Genomic DNA, 19,898 nt, shown 5'->3' on the forward strand with positions numbered 1-19,898 from the left:
GAAGTTCCTTTACCTATCGGTAAGGCAGGCATGTGTGCAAAATGCAAACACTGCAACAAACATGGATGTTTAAGCAAATAACATGCTGTAATGTTATTGTTTCAGTTGAATAAATTCTATTTAAATTGTTATTATTAAGGTAATGATTATTTTTCTCCTTTCTAAGTACAACAGAAAAATTGTCCAAATATGAATCTTTATGTAAAAAAACTATGATTTAAATCAAGCCTTACTGACTAGTGATTTAAATCAAATCCACCCTGGCTGTACATATAGATTACACTCAGCTATACCCAGGTTATACCAGCATAGTATATGTAACCAAAGCGCGGCCAGCACTGTTACACGTGCTGCCCCTGCTATCACACACCCCCTAGTGGCCTGACCGCTCAATGCCTTCCAATATGTCTCAGACCGCAGATCGTCCACTGTGGGGATGCGATCGGTGAACTGAAACCGCTGGAATTTGGGCAGCAGACAGGCTAGGAGGGAGCGTGCGGACTACAGAAAACATACACTACGCAGTATGTAGGTAGACTGCCACCATCCCTTGTAACAGGGCAAGGGAAACCCTTGACTAAACATGACAACTATCCGGGTAGCGACTCTTCAGAAACGGCTAGGATTCGTTCTGCGGTGCTCAGAGCAGGTATGAGGCTGAAGAAAATGACCTTAACGTCATCTATTATACATACAATACAAATGATTAACATATACAGAAATTATTAAAAATAACAATTATAGGGAAGGATAGTCCAGTGTAAAATAAAAAGGGAAAACAGATGAAAGGGAATACTTAGTTTCAGAAGAAGAATGTCCTTTGTGGAAAGTCCAAGAAAGTCTGTTTGTTCCAGAAAAAAAAGTCCGGTAAATATGGCTGCCAGCCCACCTTGGTCCTCGTGGCTGGCTTCTTCAGATGATATTACACAAGGGAGGACTCCCATTAGATTTCACTCATGGCCTTATGAAGGGTCCAGCTGTTAGGGTGGGATCTCAGACTCAGCCCCTGGGCTGGTGCTGTTATTCGGAGGGAAGTTCAAATCCCAAAAATATGACATTTTCATATCTCAGCACACGTCCGTCGCACACAACTAATAATGACAGATTTACAATCCTCTGAAAATATCGATCTCATTGACACTATACATGAGAACTATATCATATTCGGTTACTGAGATGTTTAATAACCTGGATGTGGCTTATCCCAGCGGCATATGTTTTATATCAGAATACTCAGCGGATCCTGACCAACAAAATGATATAATTTACATATCTATCCTATGGATGATATTCGTACAAAGGGGTAAAAATCATATGACCTATTCATTTTCCATTGGTGCCAGAAAGTCTGACTTGCAGACCCTCTATCAGTGACAGACCAAATGCTCTGGTCAGGTGTCGGTTCGCACCTAGCTGCGAGATTTCTGCAGCAAGGAAGTCCTTTGTGTAGGGTTAATTAGGGAGACTAGCTGTAATTACATTAAGAGAACGCTGGCCTCCTAGGACAACAGCTTGTAACTACAGGAATTTAATTTATTTTATGGTGTTATCTGCTGGGTATCAGGAATTGAATCTGTAATTCCTAGATGTGACAATCAAAAAAATCAATTGACTGCGTTTGATTTCCGGATATCTTGCGGTTCATCCGTGACAGTATATACTATAATACACAGGAAGATGACTATGTATATACCTGCGCTGTACATATAGATTACACTCAGATATACCCAGGTTATACCAGCATAGTCTATACTATAATACACAGGAGGATGACTATGTATATACCTGCGCTGTACATATAGATTACACTCAGATAGACCCAGGTTATACCAGCACAGTATATACTATAATACACAGGAGGATGACTATGTATATACCTGCGCTGTACATATAGATTACACTCAGATAGACCCAGGTTATACCAGCACAGTATATACTATAATACACAGGAGATGACTATGTATATACCTGCACTGTACATATAGATTATACTCATATATACCCAGGTTATACCAGCATAGTATATACTATAATACACAGGAGGATGACTATGTATATACCTGCACTGTACATATAGATTACACACAGATAGACCCAGGTTATACCAGCATAGTATATACTATAATACACAGGAGGATGACTATGTATATACCTGCACTGTACATATAGATTACACTCAGATAGACCCAGGTTATACCAGCACAGTATATACTATAATACACAGGAGGATGACTATGTATATACCTGCGCTGTACATATAGATTACACTCAGATAGACCCAGGTTATACCAGCATAGTATATACTATAATACACAGGAGGATGACTATGTATATACCTGCACTGTACATATAGATTACACTCAGATATACCCAGGTTATACCAGCACAGTATATACTATAGTACACAGGAGGATGACTATGTATATACCTGCGCTGTACATACAGATTACACTCAGATAGACCCAGGTTATACCAGCATAGTATATACTATAATACACAGGAGGATGACTATGTATATACCTGCGCTGTACATATAGATTACACTCAGATAGACCCAGGTTATACCAGCACAGTATATACTATAATACACAGGAGGATGACTATGTATATACCTGCGCTGTACATATAGACCCAGGTGCTGCTCCTGTAGCTCAGTCAGTCCCTGGGCAGCCTAGTGCCTAGTGGGCTGAGTGCTGGCGGAGGCTGACTGTGCCTGGCCGAGAGAGCTGGCGGTGAAGGGGTTAATGCCCCCTCTGCCCCAGTAATCCTGACAGACAATGGCGGTGACTAACTACACACCTACCTGCCCTGCTGGACACAACATGTACGCACCTAGAATGTATGGGCTTCTGAGAGGATGTAGCCCCGCCCCCAAGTTGTTCTAAATACTAATGTTCTCCACAAAACCTCCCTGACTGTAAACCTGTCCCTAATCCTGACCCCACAGGAGACCGCACAGAACACGGAGAGGACGCCCCGCAGCCCAGCACACAGGACACTTACCTATAAATCGTTACTTCCAGGTAGTGACTAGAACGGAGCTGTTAGACTGAGGTCAGTGACGTCACTGGTCACATGCTCCTTTGTGGTCACTGACCAAATGTGGGAAGTGCTGACAAACTTGACTGCAGGAGCTTGTGGAAGGGGGAGGGGCTGTGTGTGCCAGGGGGAGGGGCTGTGTGTGCCAGGATGTGATGCAGTCCTGGAGTACAGAGCTTCATGGGGAGCGGGGGAGGGGCGGCATATGGAGCTCATATATGAGGGGCAGGGGGAGCACTCAGGGGCAGTGGGGGTCATGGAGTGGAATCTGGTGCAATTACAGGGGTTACAGTACAGAGCCGGCTGTAATCTGGGGGCCATGAGGGTGCAGGATATGGGGGGGGGGGGGGGTATTTATGGGGTGTAAATCTGTGAAGAGGGGATATGTGGTGTATTCTAGGGACATAAGGTGTAGATCTTTGGTGAGGGTCTTCATGGGAAGTAAGGTGGGATGTCAGTGGTCACATGACTTCGCTACTACTCACATGTTGGGGAGAGCTGTGGGTAGCGGGCACAGATGGGGAGGGGGCAGTGATGGCGACCTGTTTGGTGGTTAGTACAGTTTGTACCTTGGGACCAGTTCGCTGGAGGGGCTCGAGCAGCAGTCGGTGGGTGCAGGGTGCAGACAATGGTCTGTAGATCTGATGTCCGCTCTGTGTGAGAGAAGGGGCACATGGTGAGAATTGTGTGTCTAGGACACCTGATCAGACAGTAGTACTGGGGGAGCAGTCTAGCCAGAGGGGGTGTCCGGGGTGCAGTCCCTGGTCTTGGGGCCTATGGGGTCAGCAGGGAGTATTGTGTGGGAGCCATTAAGATCATGTAGGGGAGTCCAGCCTCTGTGGGGGCAGTGTGTGTGTGAGGAGACTATGGTGTGTGGGACCCATGCAGATCAAACAAGGGGATCTCGTGCTGCTGTCTGTGGGAAAGAGGGGGCATGACGAGTGGCTTTGGTAATGTGGGGGTATATGGGATTGGGGTGGGTATACTTGTCCTGCTGTTAGCTATGGTAGGGTGGCATGAGGAGCGGCGGTCCTAGGACTTTTTAGTGTAGTCTGTAAAGTCAGGGGTTCGTCCATTGTAGTATGTTTATGGGGTATAGGATCTACTCCGTCTGGATCACGTGAATGTGTCCGGTTTTAAAATCACAGAATCCCCAGAGCCCTCTCCTGCACACAGAGTCTTTTTTTTCAATCCCGGAGTAATTTATCTTTCAGCACAGCTCACAGATCAGAGTAAGGGCTCGTTCACACGACCGTGCCGTGTTTTGCGGTTCGCAAATTGCGGATCCACAAAACACGGATGCCGCCCGTGTGCATTCCGCAATTTGCTGAACGGACGGCCATTTATAGAAATACCTATTCTTGTCTGCAAAACGGACAAGAATAGGACAGGACTCATCACTTTTGCGGGGCCACGGAATGGAGCAGCAGAGGCGGACAGCACACAGAGTGCTGTCTGCAACGTTTGCGGCCCCATAGAAGCGAATGGGTCCGCACCAGAGCCGCAAAAAATGCAGCTCTGATGTGGAACAAAACCACGGTCGTGTGAACGAGCCCTAAATTAGCACATTCTTGCCAAAAGACTCTTCCTGGACAGTGGAGCACCAACCCCCTGTCGGGTAACACATCCATCAATCTGATATTATCATGACAAAACCTCATAAAAGCTCCCTTTCTGCAGTCTGAGCGGCCCCGGCACAGCATGAATCCTAACACCCCCTAAGCCTGGTCGGACCTTCAAAAGAGCATGAGAGATCCTTATCAGACAGATGCTGGATACAAGGAGGACGATAACCTCCAATCCATAGATCTCATATTTTTTTCTCATATTTCCCTTATATTCCCTGGGTTAGGAAAATACAAAATGAACGATCTCTTAACCACCTCACATCCGACCACAGGATATAAACGTCCTATGGGTGGATGTTTAACTCTGAATGGACGTTCTAGATCGCAGCTGCACGCTAATCGTGCAGCTGCAGAGCGGATGGCCCGCCGTCAGAGACAGCAGGGCAACACATAGAGAAGGCAGGGACAGTTCCCAGGTGTCCCTACCTTCTAGATCGCTGTGTATACAGAGCAGAAAGCAATATTCGCTTCCTGTCCAGGCCCAGCGGTCATGTGACCGCCGGGGTCGGAAGAGTGCAGGAGCTGTCGGGTCTTCTACAGACCTCGATCAGCCCTGCACTGAGGCTGTATTGCGCTGTACAGCCTCTCTGGGGGTTGTATTTCTCCTGTAACTGGGGCTACTATGTCAGCCCCAGTTACAGGAAAAATCAATAGTAAAAAGAAAAAAAAAAGTGACGTTAAATGTTCCCCAGAGGTCTTATGGGGGACGCAAACTGTAAAATAAAAAAATTAAATTAAAAAAAAAGGTTCCACATGTACAAAAATAAAATTAAGTAATAAAAAAATATTAAAAATAGGAAAAAATAAATAAAATAGACATATTTGGTATTGCCGCGTCCGTGACAGTCGGCTCTATAAATATATCACATTATCCACCCCGTTCGATAAACACAATAAAAAATAAAAACCGTGTCACAAAAGCCATTTTTGTCACCTATCATCACAAAAAGTGTAACACCAAGTGATCAAAAAGATTTATGTCCCAAAAAATGGTACCAATAAAACAGTCACCTCATTCCCCAAAAAATGAACCCCCACGTAAGAAAATCGCTCGAAAAAATAAAAAACGAAAGCATGGAAACATTAAAACATGATTTTTTTGTTTCAAAAATGCTATTATTGTGTTAAAGTGAAATAAAAAAAAAAGTAGACATATTAGGTATCGCCGCGTCTGTAACAACCAGCTCTATAAAAATATCACATGAACTAACCCCTCAGGTGAACTCCGTAAAAAAAAAAAACAATGCCACAAAAAAGCTATTTTTTGTCACCTTACATCACAAAAAGTTTAATAGCAAGCGATCAAAAAGTCATATGCATCCCAAAATAGTGCCAATCAAACTGATGGCTCATCCCTCAAAAAATGAGATCCTACCTAAGACAATCACCCAAAAAATAAAAAAAACTATGACTCAGACTATGGAGACACTAAAACATGATTTTTTTGTTTGTTTCAAAAATGATATTGTAAAAAACTTAAAGAAAGTATACATATTTGGTATCGTCATGACCTAACCTCTCAGGTGAACAACGTAAAAATAAAAAATAAAAAAATGTGCTAAATAAACAATTTTTTGTCACCTTACATCACAAAAAGTGCAATAGCAAGCGATCAAAAAGTCATATGCACCCCAAAGTAGTGCCAATCAAACCGTCATCTTATCCTGCAAAAAATTAGACCCTACCTAAGATAATTGTCCAAAAACTGAAAAAACTATGGCTCTCAGAATATGGAGACACTAAAAGATGATTTTTTTTTGTTTCAAAAATGATATTATTGTGTAAAATTTACATAAATAAAAAAAGTATACATATTAGGTACCGCCGCATCCGTGACAACCTGGTCTATAAAAATATCACATGATCTAACCTGTCAGATGGATGTTGTAAGTAACAAAAAATAAAAACGGTGCCAAAACAGCTATTTCTTGTTACCTTGCCTCACAAAAAGTGTAATATAGAGCAACCAAAAATCATATGTACCCAAAACTAGCACCAACAATACTGCCACTCTATCCCGTAGTTTCTAAAATGGGGCCACTTTTGGGGAGTTTCTACTCTAGGGGTGCATCAGGGGGGGCTTCAAATGGGACATGGTGTAAAAAAAAACAGTCCAGCAAAATCTGCCTTCCAAAACCGTATGGCATTCCTTACCCTCTTGCGGCCCTGTGCCCGTACAGCAGATTATGACCACATATGGGGTGTTTCTGTAAACTACAGAATCAGGGCCATAAATATTGAGTTTTGTTTGGCTGTTAACCCTTGCTTTGTAACTGGAAAAAAATTTTTTAATGGAAAATCTGCCAAAAAAGTGAAATTTTGAAATTGTATCTCTATTTTCCATTCATTCTTGTGGTACACCTAAAGGGTTAACAAAGTTTGTAAAATCAGTTTTGAATACCTTGAGGGGTGTAGTTTATAGAATGGGGTCATTTTTAGGTGGTTTCTATTATATAAGCCTCGCAAAGTGACTTCAGACCTGAACTGATACCTAAAAACTGGGTTTTTGAAATTTTCTGAAAAATTTCAAGATTTGCTTCTAAACTTCTAAGCCTTGTAACATCCCCAAAAAATAGAATATCATTCCCAAAATGATCCAAACATGAAGTAGACATATGGGGAATGTAAAGTAATAACTATTTTTGGAGGTATTACTATGTATTATAGAAGTAGAGAAATTAAAACTTGGAAACTTGCTTACAAATGTTTGGTAAATTTGTATTTTTTTATCAGTAAAAATGATTTTTTTTTTAACTTCATTTTACCAGTGTCATGAAGTACAATATGTGACGAAAAAACAATCTCAGAACGGCCTGGATAAGTCAAAGTGTTTTAAAGTTATCAGCACTTAAAGTGACACTGGTCAGATTTGCAAAAAATGGCCAAGTCCTTAAGGCAGGCATGTCCAAACTGCGGCCCTCCAGCTGTTGCAAAACTACAACTCCCAGCATGCTCTAATAGCTGTAAGCTATCCAGGCATGCTGGGAGTTGTAGGTTTGGAACAGCTGGAGGGCCACAGTTTGGACATGCCTGCCTTAAGGTGAAATAGGGCTGAGTCGTTAAAGGGTTCCTGTCACCAGAATTAACCCTATTAAACTGGCTGGCATTAGCGATGTGCTAATGTCAGCAGACCCTAACGCTACTATTTTTATGCTTATGGATGCCGCGGTTACTGCACAATTTTAACTTTGATGATATGCAAATAAGCCTCTAGGAGCGGGGGGGGGGGGGGTCGTTGCTCCTGCTCCTAGAGGCTCGGTTCTCCCACCTCAAGTCACGCCCTGCCATCCTTGATTGACAGGGCCAGCAATCGTCTCCTCCTGCCGGCCCTGTGTGTTGGGGCTGTGCAGGAGCGAGATTTATCCAGCGCACAGGGCCGGTGTTCTGTCATTCTGGTTCTCGATAAGGTCCACCAGAATGACAGAACACCGGCAGGAGAAGACGAATGCTGGCCCTGTCAATTAAGGATGGCAGGGCGTGACTTGAGGTGGGAGAACCGAGCCACTAGGAGCAGGAGTTAGGGTCTGCTGACATTAGGTGACCTCGATATTCTGCACTCAGCTCTGCGGTAAGGATGAACTGCTCCTTATGATTTGTGCGTGCGCACTCAGGGGTAGGGAGATCTGATGGAACATTTTGCGCTGGGAAATCTACCTACCTGTAAGTGCGCACACTCGGTGTACGGTTTCGCGCATGCGCATTAAGTCCTCCTGCGGCGCTGCAATGGTTTTTTGCTAACCCAGTGGATGTACGATTGCGCAGCGCCGCACACACCTTCCTCCAGCTGATTCCTGTGTCTGTTCGTGTCACTTCCGGTATAGCGTTCTGGCAAGGTATAGAAATCTGGCAGAACACCGGCTCTACAGCAGCTGTCTATTTCCCATAACTGGTAAGGACCTTTTTGCCCCCTAGTGGTGAGGTCCTGCATGGATACAGTATTTAGCCATGTCACAGTGAATTGGCTATTTCCCATGACTCAGAAGGACCTGGTCCTCACTAATAATGGAGAATGGCCAGCTCTATAGCAGCCGTCTATTTCCTATAATCTGCGAGGGCCATTTATTCTCCTGGACCTGATCTATCATAGTATTTAGCTTCACAGTGAATTAGCTAAATCCCATCCTCTCCACAAGAACCATTCTGGTAAAGCTTCGGTGACATTATTATTTATATTTGTTTCACTTTGTAGCATCGACTAAAGTAACACAGGTGAACGGTGGATAATAAAGTCTTTATAGTTACTTTCTATTTCCCAGACTTCTCCATCTATTATATACTGAGAAGGTGTCATGTAGGAGAGGTCTCTCTGAGTCATGGGATTTAGCCGGCTCATATAGAAATGACTATTTCCCGTACTCCAGAAGGACCTTTTCTATCTATTATATACTGAGAAGGTGTCATGTAGGAGAGGTCCCTCTGAGTCATGGGATTTAGCCGGCTCACAAAGAAATGACTATTTCCCAGACTCCAGAAGGACCTTTTCCATCTATTATATACTGAGAAGGTGTCATGTAGGAGAGGTCCCTCTGAGTCATGGGATTTAGCCGGCTCATATAGAAATGACCATTTCCCAGACTCCAGAAGGACCTTCTCCATCTATTATATACTGAGAAGGTGTCATGTAGGAGAGGTCTCTCTGAGTCATGGGATTTAGCCGGCTCATATAGAAATGACTATTTCCCGTACTCCAGAAGGACCTTTTCTATCTATTATATACTGAGAAGGTGTCATGTAGGAGAGGTCCCTCTGAGTCATGGGATTTAGCCGGCTCACAAAGAAATGACTATTTCCCAGACTCCAGAAGGACCTTTTCCATCTATTATATACTGAGAAGGTGTCATGTAGGAGAGGTCCCTCTGAGTCATGGGATTTAGCCGGCTCATATAGAAATGACCATTTCCCAGACTCCAGAAGGACCTTTTCCATCTGTTATATACTGAGAAGGTGTCATGTAGGAGAGGTCTCTCTGAGGCCACTGCTACAAGAAGATAACAGACGCACAACCACTGCTTCCGGTGCCCTGTTAACCAACATCCCTGATGAGCCGAGTCCACACTTGGTGAAACGCGTTGGATGGATAAAGGTACAATAGACATATATTAGGGAGGTAAGAGCTTAGGGCTATACAGCACAGGCCCGAGGCTCCTGAGGCTGGGGGTCGTCCTTATAAGGATGAGTGCCCCGACTACAGCCACTGAGGTAATCACACTCAGTAGACTAGGCCAAGTAGGGCTAGCACCTAGGGAGAGGTAGGGTCTTCATTAGTAGGCTTCTCCCCATCATTCCCCCAACAGACTAGGTTACTGGGCCTTATTTGCAGCTATAGACCCAGAGTGCCCCTTCCCTTCTATAGTGCAGTTTTCTACTACACCTAATTGTCTCACCTATTTTATAAGACATAAATAAAAGTTATATATTAATTTAAATACACTAAGGCATTCTCAGTTCCGTAAAATACCCTATTTTGAGACCACTGAGACTATATAATAGGAGGTCTACTGACTATAGATCCCTATTACAAATACATGATAGAGTCCCTCTGAGTCATGGGATTTAGCCGGCTCATATAGAAATGACTATTTCCCAGACTCCAGAAGGACCTTTTCTACAGACGTGGACAAAATTGTTGGTACCCTTTGGTCAATGAAAGAAAAAGTCACAATGGTCACAGAAATAACTTTAATCTGACAAAAGTAATAATAAATTAAAATTCTATAAATGTTAACCAATGAAAGTCAGACATTGTTTTTCAACCATGCTTCAACAGAATTATGTAAAAAAATAAACTCATGAAACAGGCATGGACAAAAATGATGGTACCCCTAGAAAACACAGAACATAATGTGACCAAAGGGACATGTTAATTCAAGGTGTGTCCACTAATTAGCATCACAGGTGTCTACAACCTTGTAATCAGCCATTGGGCCTATATATATGGCTCCAGGTAATCACTGTGTTGTTTGGTGATATGGTGTGTACCACACTCGACATGGACCAGAGGAAGCAAAGGAAAGAGCTGTCTCAAGAGATCAGAAAGAAAATTATAGACAAGCATGTTAAAGGTAAAGGCTATAAGACCATCTCCAAGCAACTAGATGTTCCTGTGAGTACAGTTGCACATATTATTCATAAGTTTAAGATCCATGGGACTGTAGCCAACCTCCCTGGACGTGGCCGCAGGAGGAAAATTGATGACAAATCTAAGAGACGGATAATCCGAATGGTAACAAAAGAGCCTAGAAAGACTTCTAAAGAGATTCAAGGTGAACTTCATGCTCAAGGAACATCAGTGTCAGATCGCACCATCCGTCGTTGTTTGAGCCAAAGTGGACTACATGGGAGACGACCAAGGAGGACACCATTGTTGAAAACGAATCATAAAAAAGCAAGACTGGAATATGCCAAACTACATGTTGACAAGCCACAAAGCTTCTGGGAGAATGTCCTGTGGACAGATGAGACAAAAATCGAAGTTTTTGCCAAGGCACATCAGCTGTATGTTCACAGACGAAAAAATGAAGCATATCAAGAAAAGAACACTGTCCCTACTGTGAAACATGGAGGAGGCTCTGTTATGTTCTGGGGCTGCTTTGCTGCGTCTGGCACAGGGTGTCTTGAATCTGTGCAGGGTACAATGAAATCTCAAGACTATCAAGGAATTCTAGAGAGAAATGTACTAGCCAGTGTCAGAAAGCTTGGTCTCAGTCGCAGGTCATGGGTCTTGCAACAGGACAATGACCCAAAACACACCGCTAAAAACACCCAAGAATGGCTAAGAGGAAAAAATTGGACTATTCTAAAGTGGCCTTCTATGAGCCCTGACCTCAATCCTATTGAGCATCTTTGGAAGGAGCTGAAACATGCAGTCTGGAAAAGGCACCCTTCAAACCGGACACAACTGGAGCAGTTTGCTCATGAGGAGTGGGCCAAAATACCTGCTGAGAGGTGCAGATGTCTCATTGACAGTTACAGGAAGCGTTTGATTGCAGTGATTGCCTCAAAAGGTTGCGCAACAAAATATTAAGTTAGGGGTACCATCATTTTTGTCCATGCCTGTTTCATGAGTTTATTTTTTTACATAATTCTGTTGAAGCATGGTTGAAAAACAATGTCTGACTTTCATTGGTTAACATTTATAGAATTTTAATTTATTATTACTTTTGTCAGATTAAAGTTATTTCTGTGACCATTGTGACTTTTTCTTTCATTGACCAAAGGGTACCAACAATTTTGTCCACGTCTGTATCTATTACATACTGAGAAGGTGTCATGTAGGAGAGGTCCCTCTGAGTGATGGGATTTAGCCGGCTCACATAGAAATGACTATATCCTGGACTCCAGAAGGACCTTTTCCTTTTTCATTGTTTTACTGGTGGTTAGGCCGGGATTCCTCTGACACATTAGCAGCACGTATATCCACCGATGATACACTTTATGAACTCGGCCTTTGTTTCTTCTAACAAATATTTAAAAACCAACCGGAGCTTCTGCAGGACATAACACTGAAATGTGGTCAACCTTGTACATCATTAAAGATGTTTTCCAGTTTTCACAAGTGAGTATCCTTAGGAGTATTCTTAGAGGAGACCCCATCTACGATGCTGTGGCGTGGCTGTGTACTGCAGCCGCTCTGCAATAGACTTCTATGGGATAGATTGCTCTCCAAGAGAAGTCTATGGTAGAGTGACTCCATTGTACGCCGCACATTGTATAAACTGGAAAACCCCTTTTAAATTTACAATTTCTAGGCGTCCAATGCAAACAAATTAGGCAGAAAGTGTATCCTTCTAAAAATGGATTTGTAAAATTAATTTATCTATTTAAAGACAGATATATTTATGTAATGCCGGCAGTCTGTGCCAGCCAGCGTACTACTACTCCCAGCAGACACAGTAACCCTGTTAACTTCCATACATGCTGTCTGTTCACTGCTCCTCCATGCTGGGACACACATGCACGGTGTCTGCCCGCGGGGTGGCGTCTGCTCCCTTCCTGATATTTATAAGGAAAGTGCATGTTCTAATAAGAGGGAGGAATTCTATTTATCCGCGTACCTGACCCGGCTTGTGTTCCTGTTCTTTGACCTATAATCCCTGTTCCGATATCCCGCTCCTGACCCGGCCTGCATCTATGCTACCTTGGCCTGTATTCAGACACTTCTCCTGCCTGACACTTTAGGGCTCCATTCACACGTCCACAACGTGTTTTGCGGATCCACGGATCTGCAAAACACGGACAGCGGCAATGTGCGTTCCGCATTTTGCGGACCGCACATTGCCGGCACTAATAGAATATGCCTGTTCTTGTCCGCAATTGCGGACAAGAATAGGACATGTTCTATTTTTTTGCGGAACGGAAGTGAAGACCCGCAATTCCATGTCCGGGCATGCCCCATAGAAATGAATGGGGGTCGCAATTCCGTTCCGCAAAATTGCGGACGTGTGAATGGAGCCTAAGACTTGTTTTATAGACTATATTCTGCCTGGTCAGCCGTCACCTACCCCAGGTTAGGTGCTACAACCCGCAGTATGTTTGTTTCGGCAGTTCATTACAATTTACCTAGTTGTCATACCAAATTTCCATTGAATACCATTTATGCCACATATAGTCACGCTCTTACCAGTCCCACGTGTAAGTGCTGCCCTCATTACTCACAATTTGCACTGACACAAAGGATGTGAACATGTTGCAGATTTGCTGCAGATTTTCACATGCCAATAGACTTGCTTAGGGTACAGCAAAAATCTGCTGCTTTTCTGAAACGTGTGTTCGCAGCCGTAGACTATCCTCTTCTATAATGACACACAGTCCTCTGCCATCATCGCAGGAACTGGAGGTCGTTATGCACTGGTTAGTTTCTTTATGCACAACCACAATATGATGGCATGCAAAAGTGTGCCAGCATATAGTTACTGTCAGAGGTCGCACTACATCTATTCCAGAAGAGTAGAAATACTCCTCCGACCATTTTTGAGGAGCATATATCGTCCTCCACTCGCTCACATCTGCGTTTGGAGCCTCTGTTGCAGATTCTGTCTAAAGACCAGACAAAAAGGCCTTGTATCCAGCACTTTTTTAGTAACATAGTACATAACATAGTACATAAGGCCGAAAAAAGACATTTGTCCATCTAGTTCGGCCTGTCATCCTGCAAGTTGATCCAGAGGAAGGCAAAAAAAAAACGTGGTCTGGTAAAAAAAAGACAGACTCGTGAATGGAAACTAAACGGATTCCATCATAGTAAGCGGGGTCTGTTCAGCTTCTTCCCTGTCTGATCTTAACCACTTCAGCCCCGCTAGCTGAAACCCCCTTCATGACCAGAGCACTTTTTACACTTCGGCACTACACTACTTTCACCGTTTATTGCTCGGTCATGCAACTTACCACCCAAATGAATTTTACCTCCTTTTCTTCTCACTAATGGAGCTTTCATTTGGTGGTATTTTATTGCTGCTGACATTTTTACTTTTTTTGTTATTAATCGAAATGTAACGATTTTTTTGCAAAAAAATTAAATTTTTCACTTTCAGCTGTAAAATTTTGCAAAAAAAACGACATCCATATATAAATTTTTCGCTAAATTTATAGTTCTACATGTCTTTGATAAAAAAAAAATGTTTGGGCAAAAAAAAAATGGTTTGGGTAAAAGTTATAGCGTTTACAAACTATGGTACAAAAATGTGAATTTCCGCTTTTTGAAGCAGCTCTGACTTTCTGAGCACCTGTCATGTTTCCTGAGGTTCTACAATGCCCAGACAGTAGAAAAACCCCAGAAATTACCCCATTTCGGAAAGTAGACACCCTAAGGTATTCGCTGATGGGCATAGTGAGTTCATAGAACTTTTTATTTTTTGTCACAAGTTAGCGGAAAATGATGATGATTTTTTATTTTTATTTTTTTCTTACAAAGTCTCATATTCCACTAACTTGCGACAAAAAATAAAAATTCTAGGAACTCGCCATGCCCCTCACGGAATACCTTGGGGTGTCTTCTTTCCAAAATGGGGTCACTTGTGGGGTAGTTATACTGCCCTGGCAATTTAGGGGCCCAAATGTGTGAGAAGTACCTTGCAATCAAAATGTGTAAAAAATGACCGGTGAAATCCGAAAGGTGCACTTTGGAATATGTGCCCCTTTGCCCACCTTGGCTGCAAAAAAGTGTCACACATCTGGTATCGCCGTACTCAGGAGAAGTTGGGGAATGTGTTTTGGGGTGTCATTTTACATATAACCATGCTGGGTGAGAGAAATATCTTGGCAAAAGATAACCTTTCCAATTTTTTTATACAAAGTTGGCATTTGACCAAGATATTTTTCTCACCCAGCATGGGTATATGTAAAATGACACCCCAAAACACATTCCCCAACTTCTCCTGAGTACGGCGATACCACATGTGTGACACTTTTTTGCAGCCTAGATGCGCGAAGGGGCCCAAATTCCTTTTAGGAGGGTATTTTTAGACATTTGGATCCCAGACTTCTTCTCACACTTTCGGGCCCCTAAAAAGCCAGGGCAGTATAAATACCCCACATGTGACCCCACTTTGGAAATAAGACACCCCAAGGTATTCAATGAGGGGCCTGGCGAGTTCCTAGAATTTTTTTTTTTTTGCATAAGTTAGCGGATATTGATTTTTTTTGTTTTTTTCTCACAAAGTCTCACTTTCCACTAACTTAGGACAAAAATTTCAATCTTTCATGGACTCAATATGCCCCTCAGCAAATACCTTGGGGTGTCTTCTTTCCGAAATGGGGTCACATGTGGGGTATTTATACTGCCCTGGCTTTTTAGGGGCCCTAAAGCGTGAGAAGAAGTCTGGAATATAAATGTCTAAAAATGTTTACGCATTTGGATTCCGTGAGGGGTATGGTGAGTTCATGTGAGATTTTATTTTTTGACACAAGTTAGTGGAATATGAGACTTAGTAAGAAAAAACAAAAACAAAAACAAACAAAAAATTTCCGCTAACTTGTGCCAAAAAAAAAGTCTGAATGGAGCCTTACAGGGGGGGGGGGGGGGGGGTGATCAATGACAGGGGGGTGATCAATGACAGGGGGGTGATCAATGACAGGGGGTGATCAATGACAGGGGGGTGATCACCCATATAGACTCCCTGATCACCCCCGTCATTGATCACCCCCCTGGCAAGGCTCCATTCAGACGTCCGTATAATTTTTACGGATCCATGGATCGGATCCGCAAAACACATGCGGACGTCTGAATGGAGCCTTACAGGGGGGTGATCAATGACAGGGGGGTGATCAATGACAGGGGGGTGATCACCCATATAGACTCCCTGATCACCCCCCTGTCATTGATCACCCCCCTGTAAGGCTCCATTCAGACGTCCGTATGATTTTTACGGATACATGGATCAGATCCGCAAAACACATGCGGACGTCTGAATGGAGCCTTACAGGGGGGTGATCAATGACAGGGGGGTGATCAGGGAGTGTATATGGGTGATCACCCGCCTGTCATTGATCACCCCCTGTAAGGCTCCATTCAGACGTCCGCATGTGTTTTGCGGATCCGATCCATGTATCCATGGATCCGTAAAAATCATGCGGACGTCTGAATGGAGCCTTACAGGGGGGTGATCAATGACAGGGGGTGATCAGGGAGTGTATATGGGTGATCACCCGCCTGTCATTGATCACCCCCCTGTAAGGCTCCATTCAGACGTCCGCATGTGTTTTGCGGATCCGATCCATGTATCCATGGATCCGTAAAAATCATACGGACGTCTGAATGGAGCCTTACAGGGGGGTGATCAAGGAGTGTATATGGGTGATCACCCGCCTGTCATTGATCACCCCCCTGTAAGGCTCCATTCAGACGTCCGCATGTGTTTTGCGGATCCGATCCATGTATCCGTGGATCCGTAAAAATCATACGGACGTCTGAACGGAGCCTGACAGGGGGGTGATCAATGACAGGGGGGTGATCAGGGAGTTTATATGGGGTGATCATGGGTGATCAGGGGTTCATAAAGGGTTAATAAGTGACGGGGGGGGGGGGTGTAGTGTAGTGTAGTGTTTGGTGCGACTTTACTGACCTACCTGTGTCCTCTGGTGGTCGATCCTAACAAAAGGGACCACCAGAGGACCAGGTAGGAGGTATATTAGACGCTGTTATCAAAACAGCGTCTAATATACCTGTTAGGGGTTAAAAAATTCGGATCTCCAGCCTGCCAGCGAGCGATCGCCGCTGGCAGGCTGGAGATCCACTCGCTTACCTACCGTTCCTGTGAGCGTGCGCGCCTGTGTGCGCGCGTTCACAGGAAATCCCGGCCCTCGCGAGATGACGCGTATATGCGTCGTCGTGCGCAGGGCTGCCGCCTCCGGACCGCACATCTGCGTTAGGCGGTCCGGAGGCGGTTAAAGGGGTATTCCTATCTCAGACAATGGGGGCATATCTCTAGGAGCGGGGAGTGCTGTGGCTCAAGGACCCCAGATTTCCCGGGGTCCGCCCACCACCAAACTCTGCTCCCGTAGAAGTGAATGGGAGCACACTGCACACATGCGACCCATGCTCCCATTCATTTCTATGCTTTTTTTAGGGGGGTGACAAGGCGACTAAAAAAGAATAATGCGAATCGCACGGTTTATATTGTGATATGTTTATTTATTTATATATTTTATATGTAAAATTGGGAAAGGGGGCGATTTATACTTAATATTTTGGTGGGGTTTTTTAAACTTTTTTTTTTACTGTTATACTGTATGGGGCGGCCACAAGGAGACCTTATACTGTATGGGGCGGCCACAAGGAGACGTTATACTGTATGGGGCGGCCACAAGGAGACGTTATACTGTATGGGGCGGCCACAATGAGACGTTATACTGTATGGGGGCGGCCACAAGGAGACCTTATACTGTATGGGGGCGGCCACAAGGAGACGTTATACTGTATGGGGGCAGCCACAAGGAGACGTTATAATGTATGGGTCGGCCACAAGGAGACCTTATACTGTATGGGGCGGCCACAAGGAGACGTTATACTGTATGGGGCGGCCACAATGAGACGTTATACTGTATGGGGGCAGCCACAAGGAGACGTTATACTGTATGGGGCGGCCACAATGAGACGTTATACTGTATGGGGGCAGCCACAAGGAGACCTTATACTGTATGGGGCGGCCACAAGGAGACCTTATACTGTATGGGGCGGCCACAATGAGACGTTATACTGTATGGGGGCGGCCACAAGGAGACGTTATAATGTATGGGTCGGCCACAAGGAGACCTTATACTGTATGGGGCGGCCACAAGGAGACGTTATACTGTATGGGGGCAGCCACAAGGAGACGTTATAATGTATGGGTCGGCCACAAGGAGACCTTATACTGTATGGGGCGGCCACAAGGAGACGCTATACTGTATGGGGCGGCCACAAGGAGACGTTATACTGTATGGGGGCGGCCACAAGGAGACGTTATACTGTATGGGGCGGCCACAAGGAGACGTTATACTGTATGGGGCGGCCACAAGGAGACCTTATACTGTATGGGGCGGCCACAAGGGGACGTTATACTGTATGGGGCGGCCACAAGGAGACCTTATACTGTATGGGGGGGCCACAAGGAGACCTTATACTGTATGGGGCGGCCACAAGGAGACCTTATACTGTATGGGGGCGGCCACAAGGAGACGTTATACTGTATGGGGGCGGCCACAAGGAGACGTTATACTGTATGGGGGCGGCCACAAGGAGACGTTATACTGTATGGGGGCGGCCACAAGGAGACGTTATACTGTATGGGGCGGCCACAAGGAGACGTTATACTGTATGGGGCGGCCACAAGGAGACCTTATACTGTATGGGGCGGCCACAAGGAGACGTTATACTGTATGGGGGCGGCCACAAGGAGACGTTATACTGTATGGGGCGGCCACAAGACCTTATACTGTATGGGGCGGCCACAAGGAGACGTTATACTGTATGGGGCGGCCACAAGGAGACGTTATACTGTATGGGGCGGCCACAAGGAGACGTTATACTGTATGGGGCGGCCACAAGGAGACGTTATACTGTATGGGGCGGCCACAAGGAGACCTTATACTGTATGAGGGGCCACAAGGAGACGTTATACTGTATGGGGCGGCCACAAGGAGACGTTATACTGTATGGGGCGGCCACAAGGAGACCTTATACTGTATGGGGGGGCCACAAGGAGACCTTATACTGTATGGGGCGGCCACAAGGAGACCTTATACTGTATGGGGCGGCCACAAGGAGACGTTATACTGTATGGGGGCGGCCACAAGGAGACGTTATACTGTATGGGGCGGCCACAAGGAGACGTTATACTGTATGGGGGCAGCCACAAGGAGACGTTACACTGTATGGGGCAGCCACAAGGAGACGTTATACTGTATGGGTCGGCCACAAGGAGACCTTATACTGTATGGGGCGGCCACAAGGAGACGTTACACTGTATGGGGGCAGCCACAAGGAGACGTTATAATATACTGTATGGGGGCGGCCACAAGGAGACGTTATACTGTATGGGGCAGCCATAAGGAGACCTTATACTGTATTGGGGCAGCCACAAGGAGACGTTATACTGTATGGGGCGGCCACAAGGAGACGTTACACTGTATGAGGGCAGCCACAAGGAGACGTTATACTTTATGGGGGCGGCCACAAGGAGACGTTTTACTGTATGGGGCGGCCACAAGGAGACCTTATACTGTATGGGGCGGCCACAAGGAGACGTTTTACTGTATGGGGCGGCCACAAGGAGACCTTATACTGTATGGGGCGGCTACAAGGAGACCTTATACTGTATGGGGCAGTCACAAGGAGACCTTATACTGTATGGGGCAGTCACAAGGAGACCTTATACTGTATGGGGCGGCCATAAGGAGACGTTATACTGTATGGGGCGGCCACAAGGAGACGTTACACTGTATGGGGGCGGCCACAAGGAGACCTTATACTGTATGGGGCGGCCACAAGGAGACCTTATACTGTATGGGGCGGCCACAAGGAGACCTTATACTGTATGGGGCGGCCACAAGGAGACCTTATACTGTATGGGGCGGCCACAAGGAGACCTTATACTGTATGAGGGGCACAAGACCCCCCTTCCCCTCCATATAGCATACATGGTCATAGACAGACAGGAGACATACCACCTTTTTATTTAAAACAGTTGGGTCTCTCATACTCCTCTTATTCTACATTGGACACTCATCCGTGGGGGATCGGAGTGAGACTTTACC

General features: G+C 45.0%; 1 pseudogene; it reads left to right on the top strand.

Annotated features, from left to right (window-relative positions):
• The window catches only part of LOC122934332, a 226,634-nt pseudogene that overhangs the window by 189,310 nt on the left and 17,426 nt on the right, over positions 1-19,898 (top strand).

This window comes from Bufo gargarizans, chromosome 4 (assembly GCF_014858855.1).
Source record: "Bufo gargarizans isolate SCDJY-AF-19 chromosome 4, ASM1485885v1, whole genome shotgun sequence".
In the NCBI taxonomy this organism is placed as follows: Eukaryota; Metazoa; Chordata; class Amphibia; order Anura; family Bufonidae; genus Bufo; species Bufo gargarizans.